Raw genomic sequence first — 11,625 nt, forward strand, 5'->3', positions numbered from 1 at the left:
TGCACATCCTCGTCCGATAGGAGTCGTCGACTGTTTAACGTCTTTCTTAAGGGAATAGAGGCGTGATAATCGCATGGGTGGAGATCAGGACTATATGGGGGGTGCTCTTATGTCTCCCATTTGAGATGCCGTAACTTGTGCGTAACGGCGTTTGCGATATGGAGACGTGTGTTATCTTGAAGCAGCGGCTCCACTTAGCGCACCATTCCACACTTTGGTTATCGACAGACATGCTGCCCCAAAACAGTCTTCATTCTCCGATGGGTGTCTACCGGTGTTTGTCCTCCAACAGGCAAGAAATGAATAATACCATAGTTCACGTCTCCACATTTACCGCACGCTCATCGGAAAGACGCTAATGCCGCACTTACTCCTTGCTTACATTTTGGGTCTTATATTCCTGGTTCGTAGTCGCGCTACGTTGCATTTACGCTATAGCAATAACCCGAGACGGAAAGTATTTGACCATGCCGCGTATATCACTTCACTTTCATGACGTAAGTCACTTACGGAGGATAATATGACCATCTACTACCATTTCTACATAATCTGCAGCACCACGAAGCGATTAGTATGCCCTTTTAAGGATCTGAAATCTGTACAATGAACAATTTGAGCTATACGCCGTATAAAGCGCTAGAAAACAACATAAACTTTTTCAGTTAAATGAAATGGCCAAGGCAACATGTAGCTGGTTTGTTTATTTTGTGATACGCTCGGTAGTTATAATTAAAGGGCAGCTACTCGCGGAGCTCCAGCGTGTGCTGTATTATCGTATGGCGGCGAACCTTGGCAGATACGAAAATGCGTTAATGCGGAACTGATTTACGCTGGCCGCCCGGAGTGGCCGAGCGGTTCTAGGCGCTACAGTTTGGAACCGTGCGACCGCTACGGTCGCAGGTTCGAATCCTGCCTCGGGCATGGATGTGTGTGATGTCCTTAGGTTAGTTAGGTTTAAGTAGTTCTAAGTTCTAGGAGACTGCTGACCGCAGAAGTTAAGTCCCATAGTGCTCAGAGCCATTTGAACCATTTTTTTTTTTTTTTTTACCGGCCGAAGTGGCCGTGCGGTTAAAGGCGCTGCAGTCTGGAACCGCAAGACCGCTACGGTCGCAGGTTCGAATCCTGCCTCGGGCATGGATGTTTGTGATGTCCTTAGGTTAGTTAGGTTTCACTAGTTCTAAGTTCTAGGGGACTAATAACCTCAGCAGTTGAGTCCCATAGTGCTCAGAGCCATTTGAACCATTTTTTGAACCATTTTTTTTATTTACGCTGAAAAAAAATAGTTCCAGGTTTGGTCACTAGGTGCAAACATGGCGCTGTACAGCACCTCGTCGACGTCTCCGGTGCTCATGCTAAACCAACTGCGTAACTGAATGTTAATAATAAAGTCGACGTTATGCCTTTCTCAGGTGTTTGATCCATCCTGTAGATATGGAAACATTTCTATACGCCTTTTTTTGCACTGCATTCACAGCTTCTGATTTGCACCTGGTGGCCAAATTTCGATCGTTTCTTTTTCCCAGCGTAAATGTGTTACCCATTGACGCACGAGAATATCTACGGAGTTTCGCTGCGATATATTAATTACAAGCCACACTGGAGCTCTGCGAGTAGCTACACTTTAATGATAACCACTCGGTACACGTAGTTACTCGCCGCACTCGGTGCAGGCCGGTGGGAAGCCCGGCAAGTGCGCGACGTCAGCTGCCCCTGACCTCAGCCGGTGTCCACAAGCGGCAGCGCTCTCCAAGCCGCTCATATTTATAGCGCACCTTAATGGCAGGGCAGCCGCATGTTACCTTACATCGACACTGGTATACTCCGTCCCGTAAGGAAGTCCATGATAACGGCCACAGGGCGGAATCTTGGCCATTGCCAGTATACAGGGTGTGACTGCAACTCACCAACTGCAAGGGCTCGATGACTCTGAAGAGCCTCCCCTGTTACGATTAGCAGTGTTACTGTAGGTATTGTAGTGCGCTAAGCGTCAATGCGTGGAATATCTACGTGTTGTTCAGTTACACCATCGCCGACCAAACACTGAACCTGGAACCCGCTGATGCGCTTGAAACATAATCACTAGTCGCCCTGCTCCCTCTCCCATAAGGAGGTACGGGTGTTATTCTGTCCTATCATTCTGCATCTGACTAGCAATTCCTCTCGAAAATTGTATTGTTTGATAGCTACTGTCATAGCTGTTCCATAGTGACGTTTTCTACCTTGCCAGAAGGCACACAGACTTGGCAACCGGCTTCCTGTATGAAAGCATTTCTTCACTGTTGCAAGTCACATGTTCTGCGACATATGGAAGCTCCGAGTCTGATTGAAATTTCTGTTTGCCCCAGTTTTTAATAGCGCCTTTGCTGAGCCAACGCCTGCATCCCTGTAGCCGGACAGAACCAGTTGGTCGTGTATCTGTTCCATTCTGTTAGACAGTGTCACTTGGAGCCCCGGCAAGAAACACTTTCTTGTGTCCACCTTCAGATTCTCATTGTTCTCCCTCCACCTAAAGCCGCCCACGCATTTTATTACAATTTATATAGGCCTGTCCCTGTGATTCTTTCTTTCCTTCATCCCTTCAACTAACGTTTGCAAAATCATTCGTACTGTAAGATGTACCTAACCATTTTACCTTGCCGGCCGGTGTGGCCGAGCGGTTCTAGGCACTTTAGTCTGGAACCGCGTGACCGCTACGATCGCAGTTTCGAATCCTGACTCGGGCATGTATGTGCGTGATGTCCTTAGGTCAGTTAGGTTTAAGTAGTTCTAAGTACAGGGACTGATGACCTCAGAAGTTAAGTCCCATAGTGATTAGAGCCATTTTAACCATTTTTTCATTTACTTACTCAAACAAATTACTGGAATGCAGCCGAATGACGTCTTCCGCAACCGGCGGTATCCCAATAGAGGAACAACCCGTCATTTTCAAGGCAAAAATTCAAAAGAGAGCCCTGTGCAAAGAAATTTAAGTCATAATTTGTCAGACGCAGCAAGCACACATACACCCACACGCGCGCGCGCGTCTCTTGTCACTTATGACATACCTATACGCAATGGTGTAGGTAATATTTTATTGTGACAGCTGTACGTCATACTGTTCATGGAAACGAGGCATCGAATGCTTACCAATACAATATAGACAGTTACAACCCAACCCCTATCGCGAGAGTATTTGCTACTGCGTATTACAACGACTGATACGTAAAAAAATGATAATAAATTAAATTTTGACGGTAGTCAGCCGTAATTTTGAATGTCAGAATACGGTTTGAATGAATTTATATTGCAGATTAAAACTGTCACCAGCTCCAAAAAGCCAGCAAATGTTAATTTTGATAAATAACTCTAATGACTTTGCAATCATGTAAATATCGTGTGAGAAAGACAAAGCAGCAACTGCACAAAATGCATAAGCGGTAATTTACATGTAAAAGGCACGTGTGACATGAATACGAAAGACATTATTTTGGAGTGCAACGATATTGTTACCTTAATGATCACGAGTAATAACCAATGACTAGCAACATTTTATAGAAATTGTAGTGTGTTACGTACCTCTCGGTAATGCTACCTGTTTGAAAAAAAGTCTTAACGTGACAATAATTCATCATTCTTTATTTATTACTCTGCAAATAACTGCAACTCACATTAATACCGTAGTAACGTTCATTCATGTCAACAACTGTTCGGCACTAACGTTACCTAGAGGTACGCACACAGTATCACATGTAACATACGGCTTAACGTTCTAAAACTACTTTGACTACAAGAAATCCAGCATAATTTTGTCATAGAAATTTAATTTCGATTAATTACTTTTAATTTAAGCTGACTGACTGCACTAGTAGTGCAATACTATCTGAACCACGACAGTTACTACTACTACTTTAGAATACCAGACGTACTTGATTGAAAATCAACTCTGAATTCAACTGCATTTGGATTCTTTTAGAATTTATAGTGAAAGGATAGGACGCTACTGATGGTTAAAGACTAGCGACAAGTTTTGTTTTTTGACTAAACACCATATAATGTTTCACCCCTTATTCAATAAAAACTTCCCTGACATGGACAGCGTTTCTAATACAATGATTTGATGTAAATAATTCTTCTTACCCTATCAACATACACTCATGTTCAGAAAAAGAGAATACTTCGAACGACTAGAGAGAGGACGTGAAGCAACTCAAATCACTTAATGAAAGCAAGTCTTCTGGTCCAGACTGTATACCAATTAGGTTCCTTTCAGAGTATGCTGATGCATTAGCTCCGTACTCAACAATCATATACAGCGGACCAATATTGCAGAAAGGTAGTAGGAGTAATCCACTAAATTACAAGCTCATATCGTTAACGTCGATATGCAGCGGGATTTTAGAGCACATATTGCGTTCGAACATTATGAATTACCTCGAAGGAAACGGTCTATTGGCACACAGTCTACATAGGTTTAGAAAACATCGTTCCTGTGAAACACAACTAGCTCTTTATTCACATGAAGTGTTGAGTGCTACTGACAAGGGATTCCAGAACGATTCCGTATTACTGGATTTGCAGAAGGCTTTTGAAACTGAACCACACAAGCGGCTTGTAGTGAAATTGCGTGCTTGTGGAATATCGTCTCAGTTATGTGACTACATTTGTGATGTTCTGTCAGAGATGCACAGTTCGTTGTAATTGACGGAAAGCCTTCGAGTAAAACAGAAGTGATTTCAGACGTTCCCCAAGGTAGTGTTATAGGGCATTTGCTGTTCATTATCTATATAAACCATTTGGGAGACAATCTGAGCAGCCGTCTTTAGTTGTTTGCAGATGACGCTGTCGTTTATCGACTAATAAAGTCATCAGTTATCAAAACAAACTGCAAAACGATTTAGAAAAAATATCTGAATGGTGCGAAAAGTGGCAGTTGACCCTAAATGGCGAAAAGTGTGAGGTCATCCACATGAGTGCTAAAAGGATTCGTTAAACTTCGGTTACACGATAAATCAGTCTAATCTAAAAGCCGTAAATTCAGATAAATACCTAGGTATTACAATTACGAACAACTTAAATTGGAAAGAACACACAGAAAATGTTGTGGAGAAGGCTAACAAAAGATGCGTTTTATTGGCAGGACACTTAGAAAATGTAACAGACCTACTAAGGAGATTGCCAAGAGTACGCTTGTCCGTCCTCTTTTAGAACACTGCTGCGCAGTGTGAGATCCTTACCAGATAGGACTGACGGAGTACAGCGAAAAAGTTCAAAGAAAGGCAGCACGTTTTGCATTATCGCGAAATATGGGAGAGACTTCACAGAAATGATATAGGATTTGGCTGGACATAATTAAAAGAAAGGAGTTTTTCGTTGCGACGGAATCTTCTCACGAAATTCCAACCACCAACTTTCTCCTACGAATGCCATAATATTTTGTTGACACCGATCTACATAGGGAGGAACGATAACCACGATAAAATAAGGGAAATGAGAGCTCGTAGGGTGAGATATAGGTATTCATTCTTTCCGCGCGCTATACGAGATTGGAATAATAGAGAATTGTGAAGGTGGTTCGATGAACCCTCTGCCAGGCACTTAAATGTGATTTGCAGAGTATCAATGTAGATGTAGATTCACAGCACTCTTAGGTTAGTTTGTTCTGCAGAAATGATTAACATTTCAGTCGATTGGCGACAAGTCTGTGATCTGGTAGGCAGGGGGAAAAGGGTGACAGCCTGAGATACGAAGAAGGCACGTGTTCGTGCAGCAACATGTGGTCATGCATTGTCTTGCTGAAAATTTGCGTTGGGGGGGGGGGGGGGGTGTCGTGCAGAAAGGGTATGGCTGCGGGTGGCGCAGGATGTCCTTCTCGTAGGTCACTCTGGTCACAGTGTCCTGGAACTGGATCAACTGTGAGTTGTGGCTGTACCCAATAGCACCCCACACTATTAGGCCTTGGGGGTTGGCGCTGTATGTCTTGTACGAATGCTGTCACTGTGATGCCGCTAACCCTGTCTGCGGCGAACCAAAATGCAGAAGTCATTTTCAAACAAAGAGAACCTGGATTCGTCCGACAACACTATCTGATGCCATTCCTGTCCCCAGTGACTTCGTTCCATACACCACTGCCGTCTAGCAAGTTTCTGCACATTCGTCAAAGGTAGGCGGAGAAGTAGACGACGTGTATATAAGCCACGCCGTAATAAACAGCGGCGGACTGTTATCTTTGATTGTGTCCCATGTGTTAAACTGTTCCACTGTTGCACCAGAACCGAGGAAGACGCAGGTCTGTCCTGTAATGGCATTCGAATGAGGTGTCGAGCTTCTCACGTGGGTGAGGGTTGTGGGTCATGTTCTACGGCCATTCTGCACACACCCGTTGCACTGCGAAATACTTTGTCCCACGTGGGCAGCAGTTACTGGGATGGATGCATCTATTGTCTCATGCCAATAATGAGCTCTCTTTTTACTGATCTGGCAGTACGTTTCGCACATGTGTCTGCGTGGCATCCTGCACGTCTGCTCAAGTCACATAGATGCATTACCTTCTGTTTATAGCGACGACGAGAACCGCAGGCATATTTTACTTGTAAGGGGTGTTGCACCACGATATCGATGTTGACCGAGAACGCGATCACCGACATGGTGCAAATGCTAATCATTTCTGCAGAACATACTAATCTACGTGTCCTGTGAATGTGAAAGTCCTATCTCTAGTAGTTCAAGGTGTTCTGTTTTTTTCTGAAAATGAGTGTACTTTACATTTTCATAAACACAGTTTATTGGCAAAATTCAGAAATACACATATTTTTAAAAAAATGGTTATAATCTTGAAAAAATAAGTAGCTGAAAAATCGTGACGCACTGGGTTTTAGCCAACACACAACCAAAGATAACAATTTGTTGTTGCTGATTGCATTTCAGAGCGTATATAAATTATAAAAACGACTGTGTGTAGCAACGTAAGCTGCCATTCAATTTATTCTTTATTGTGCGACTGGCTTGTCGAATACCATTTTCCAACACGTGTCGTACGCACATCATGGATAGAGAAACATTTTAGGCTGACACGATTTGTGACAATTGGTAGTAAAAATACAGTTTGTACTTCCAGGTATTCATTAACAGCAAGAATTATATGTATTCAGAAAGCAGAATCTCAAACACACAGTATTTATAAATTTCGTCCGAAATTTTTCTGTATCCATAAAGTGCATATAACGGGTGCCAGAAAATGGTTTTTAACCGAAACCGGTCTCACAATAAAGAATAAACTCAACATCAACTTAAGGCTTTACATGAAGTAATTTCTACAAAGAAGATAAACGTCAGAAGTTATCGATAGTGAATATAAGCTACCACCGGGTGAGCAAATAACATTATAGCAGGATTCCAAACAATTTAAGTAAAACCCTTCGTCTTTATTTATGTCATTTGCTCATTTACAGTCAACTGCTTCCTTAACAACACTGTCCCAGTAGCCGGAAGTGCATGCCAGAATCTCTGTGGCTTTGCGTTCCATAAGATGACCAGTGCAAGACAGTATTCTGCAACAGCAGATCTGCTCGGCTTTTATAAGCGTATGCGATGCTTACGCTCTATACACCGTCAACCATCGTTCTCATGGTCCGGCAATACGTGACATGACAGATCTGAAAGTGGTGTGGTAAAACAATCGCCCTCACAAATCAAGATTGCCCTTTACAGATCCTAAAATGGGCGTATTCTTAGGTGCCGCGAGAATCTCATATTTAACCTCATTTATTGCATCTCATGTCCAATTCTTACTCAAGTCATTTCATTTCATTTTCCGCCGTCTTCCTATAGCACCACAGTTCATAGTAGTCTAATAATTTCATTTCCGTCTTGAGTATTTCCCGCGTTTTGCTGCGAAGAGTGATGTGTTGCAAAACACAGATTTTCATAAATTTGTCTCTAGTCTCAACATCGCGTGATGGCGTACCGGTTCTTCAGACCAATCATCAACGACTGTGGCCAGGTGACGGTGCATCGTCATCCACATAAATTGCATCTTTGCTTGGGAACATGAAGTCCATGAATGGTTGCAAATGGTCTCCAGGTCAACGAGCGGTTCAGTTCGACCAGAGGACCCAGTCCATTCGACGTAAGCAAAGCCACCACCAGCTTACTCAGTGCCTTCCTGAGAACCTGGGTCCATGGCTTTGAGGGGTCTGCACCACACTAGAAGCCTACCACCAGCTCTCACCAACTGAAGTCGGGCTCATCCGACTAGGCCACGCTTTCCAGTAGTCTGTGGTCCAGCCGATATGCGCGCAAGCCCAGGAGAGGCGGTGCAGGCGATGTCGCGCTGTTAGCAAAGGCAGTCACATTGGTCCTCGGCTGCCATAGCCCATTAACGCCAGATTTCGTCGCACTGTCCCATCGTCTTACGTCCAACATTGAATTCTGCGGTTATTTCATGCAGTGTTGCTTGTCCGTTAGCACTGACAATTCTACGGAAACGCCGCTGCTCTCGGTCGTTAAGCGAAGACCGTCGGCCCCTGCGTTGTTCATGGTAACATTTAAATATGGTATTCTCTGCATTCTCTTAACACTGTGGATTTCGGAATACTGAATACCCTAGCGATTTCTGAAACAGAATGTCCCATACGTTATCACGGTATAAGTGTATATGTGTAGATGTGTGCACTTTATCACGGGATAATTATATATTTTTATTTTTATAATCATATATTTTATGATTTGTGTTGGGGTGGCTTTAAATATTGTGGGCTAGCATGAGACTTTTAATTAACTTATACCGAGATAACTCTCGCACGGACATCGGCTGCCCCGAAGTACGTACGATATAATATTTTTTAAACACAACGCGCGACTCACCGCCTTCTAATAAATAGTTTGCGTGAGCGATGCTATTTAGAAAAGAAAATATGCGTATTCTTACGCAAACTGTAATTGTTAATATGGGTCTCAGGGGCTACTGGTTATTTATGTGCCAAACTACACAAAAATTAACTGAGATATTGCGGAATGTAATGATTTTCAATATTTCTTGCTCATTATTTGCAAGGCAAAACTGGAGAGAATCTTATCTGCCGTTAGGCGACCAAATTGAAACACGCTGAACTCCGTTAGTGCTGTGGATTTTAGTAACTGAAATTTATTACTACGCTATTTAACTTTGAAATTAATGAAAGATCAAAATTGAGAAGTCTCACGCATTTGCTTTAATATTATGACCTGAAATTTTAATTAAATAATACAGTCAGCGTAATGGCCGACTAAATCCTGGTAGGGGAGATGAGCTCCCTGCACTACGAAGTTCTGTAAAAATTTTGTTAATTGTAATTAATGGTTGCGATCATGAGAGGTGACAACTGAGTCAATAATACACACTTTCCAATAACAATTGTAAGTATATTTTACTAAATTACAACGAAACTTACATCAAATATTATCCAGCGCTACAATGGCGGCCTACCTCTAGACGAAACAAAAACAGGAGAGCTTTCAATAAAGCAATAGTATCTGGCCATGTTCATTTTCATTACACAGATAAAAAGAATGTTCTTTTATTTTTATATCACATCGCTGTTTGCGATTTTTGGTGGTGATATTTAAGTTTTTAAATCTTTCTTACACATCGCGCACACGTACACAGTCTTGAAATAATGTATAATTGACAAGTCGCACAACAAAAACTTCCTTTCCCTTTCCCCAAATGTCCATTTATGTGACGTACAGTCACAACGTCTAGCTCCGAGTACCATCCCGCGTTCAAAGTCTGCTACCATAATCACGTCGGTAACCTTCTCACGTGAATCATCTCAGAAAAATGACAGCTCGACCAAAGCATAGCCCTTTTGAAACTTGAAGTACGTGAGCTTCTGCCATCTTTACACGAACATATCGCTATCCCATGACTTTCGCCACCCAGTACGTAGTGCTGCTCAATCCGTCTTGCCTTAAACGACTAACTATAATGTCAGTACGGGATACACTTGCGACTTCCAACTCGGTAGTATAGTGACTTACATTGTTGTGCCACAAGAGATAGAGAAGCCATTGTTCATGAATGTGGTTCCAGTGTCGTGTATGCTAGGTAGGCCGTGAACTACTAGAGAGGTATCTACCTGCCACTTCCGTGACAGCTAGCCGGCCGCGGTCGAACACTGGATGGGCGACAATGGCCCGCAAATCCTCGAGGCATCCGTACATATTGGTCGCGTATTGGCTGGCGACCCATTACGGCGAACCTAATTGGCGCGGTGTCGGGCCTGCTTTGAGGCCGGAGTTAATCGAGACGCCGCGCGATTAGTCAACCGGCTGCAGGTGCGGCGCCGGTGCCCCAGCCTCGTGTAGTGGCAAGTCCTCATCCGTCGTAGCGGGCTCTCTGGATTACCCTGCCGCTGTCGCTGCATCAGCTTGCTGCGTTCTCAGCCGTCGTGTGAGATGCGTCTGGCGACCACCGGGATGTGTACAACACAGACTCCTCTACAGTAAGAAACGGTGTATCATCTCACTATCGTCTTACACTCAGTCCTGCACCAGTCGGATGCGGGTGATCAGTAGGAAGCCGTGTTGCTAATTGATCTTAACAATCCAGAGATTGCTGCTGTACAAACTAGCACTAGTTCGGGCAAATTACTTGCAGGCATCCGCCTTAAATCCCATCTCCATCTCAGAATGTGGCCAACATGAAGGTTCTTTCGTCTTTTATATACGCAAAATCAGTCTTTCCGACAGTCATTTATTTTTCGATTTCTTCACATTTATCTTGCTGCCATTTTGGCTTGGCATTCTTGCACTTCATTTCATTCCTAGGTGACTTGTGTGTCTGTATTCCTGAAGACCCCTGAACACTTTTGTCGATCAGCTGAAGTGTTACTTCCCTTACCCTAGGTTTCTTCGCAGTTAGCCTCCTTGTTAGTACGTTTTTCATTCCAACTTCTGTGACTGCCGTTTTTAGAGGTGACCATTCATCTTCAACTGAACTGCCTACTGAGCAGTTCATTATTGCAGTACCTATAGCCTGAGAGACAACGGCCTTGCCGCAGTCGTAACACCGGTTCCCGTCAGATCACCGAAGTTAAGCGCTGTCGGTCTGGGATAATACCTGGATGGGTGACCATCCGGTCTACCGAGCGCTGTTGGCAAGCGGGGTGCACTCAGCCCTTGTGAGGCAAACTGAGGAGCTACTTGATTGAGAAGTAGCGGCTCGTCTCGAAAACTGACATACGTCCGGGAGGGCGGTGTGCTGACCCCATGCCCCCCCCCCCCATATCCGCATCCAGTGACGCCTATGGGCTAAGAATGACACGGCGGCTGGTCGGTACCATTGGCCTTCATGGCCTGTTCGGGAGGAGTATAGCCTAAGAGAACTTCGAACGTATCTCTTTATTCCTTAGTATTTCCGTATCACACTTGACTGCACATTGATTATACCTGACCTGTCTCTTAAACTTCAGGCTACTCTTAATCATTTCTAAACTGCGGTCTGAGTCTGTATCTGCTCCTGGGTATGCCTTACAATCCAGTACGTGATTTCGGAATCTGTGACTATCTGACTGAAATCTTCCCGCACCATCTGATCTTTTCCAAGTATACCTCCTCCTCTTGTGATTCTTGAACAAAGTATTCGCTATTGCTGGCTGAAATTTATTG

General features: G+C 43.7%; 1 pseudogene; it reads left to right on the plus strand.

The window, feature by feature from the left end:
- Positions 1-10,999: 10,999 nt before the first annotated feature.
- Positions 11,000-11,117, plus strand: LOC124620634 (annotated as a pseudogene).
- The last annotated feature ends 508 nt before the right edge of the window (positions 11,118-11,625 follow it).

The sequence above is a fragment of the Schistocerca americana genome, chromosome 6 (genome assembly GCF_021461395.2).
Source record: "Schistocerca americana isolate TAMUIC-IGC-003095 chromosome 6, iqSchAmer2.1, whole genome shotgun sequence".
NCBI lineage: Eukaryota > Metazoa > Arthropoda > Insecta > Orthoptera > Acrididae > Schistocerca > Schistocerca americana.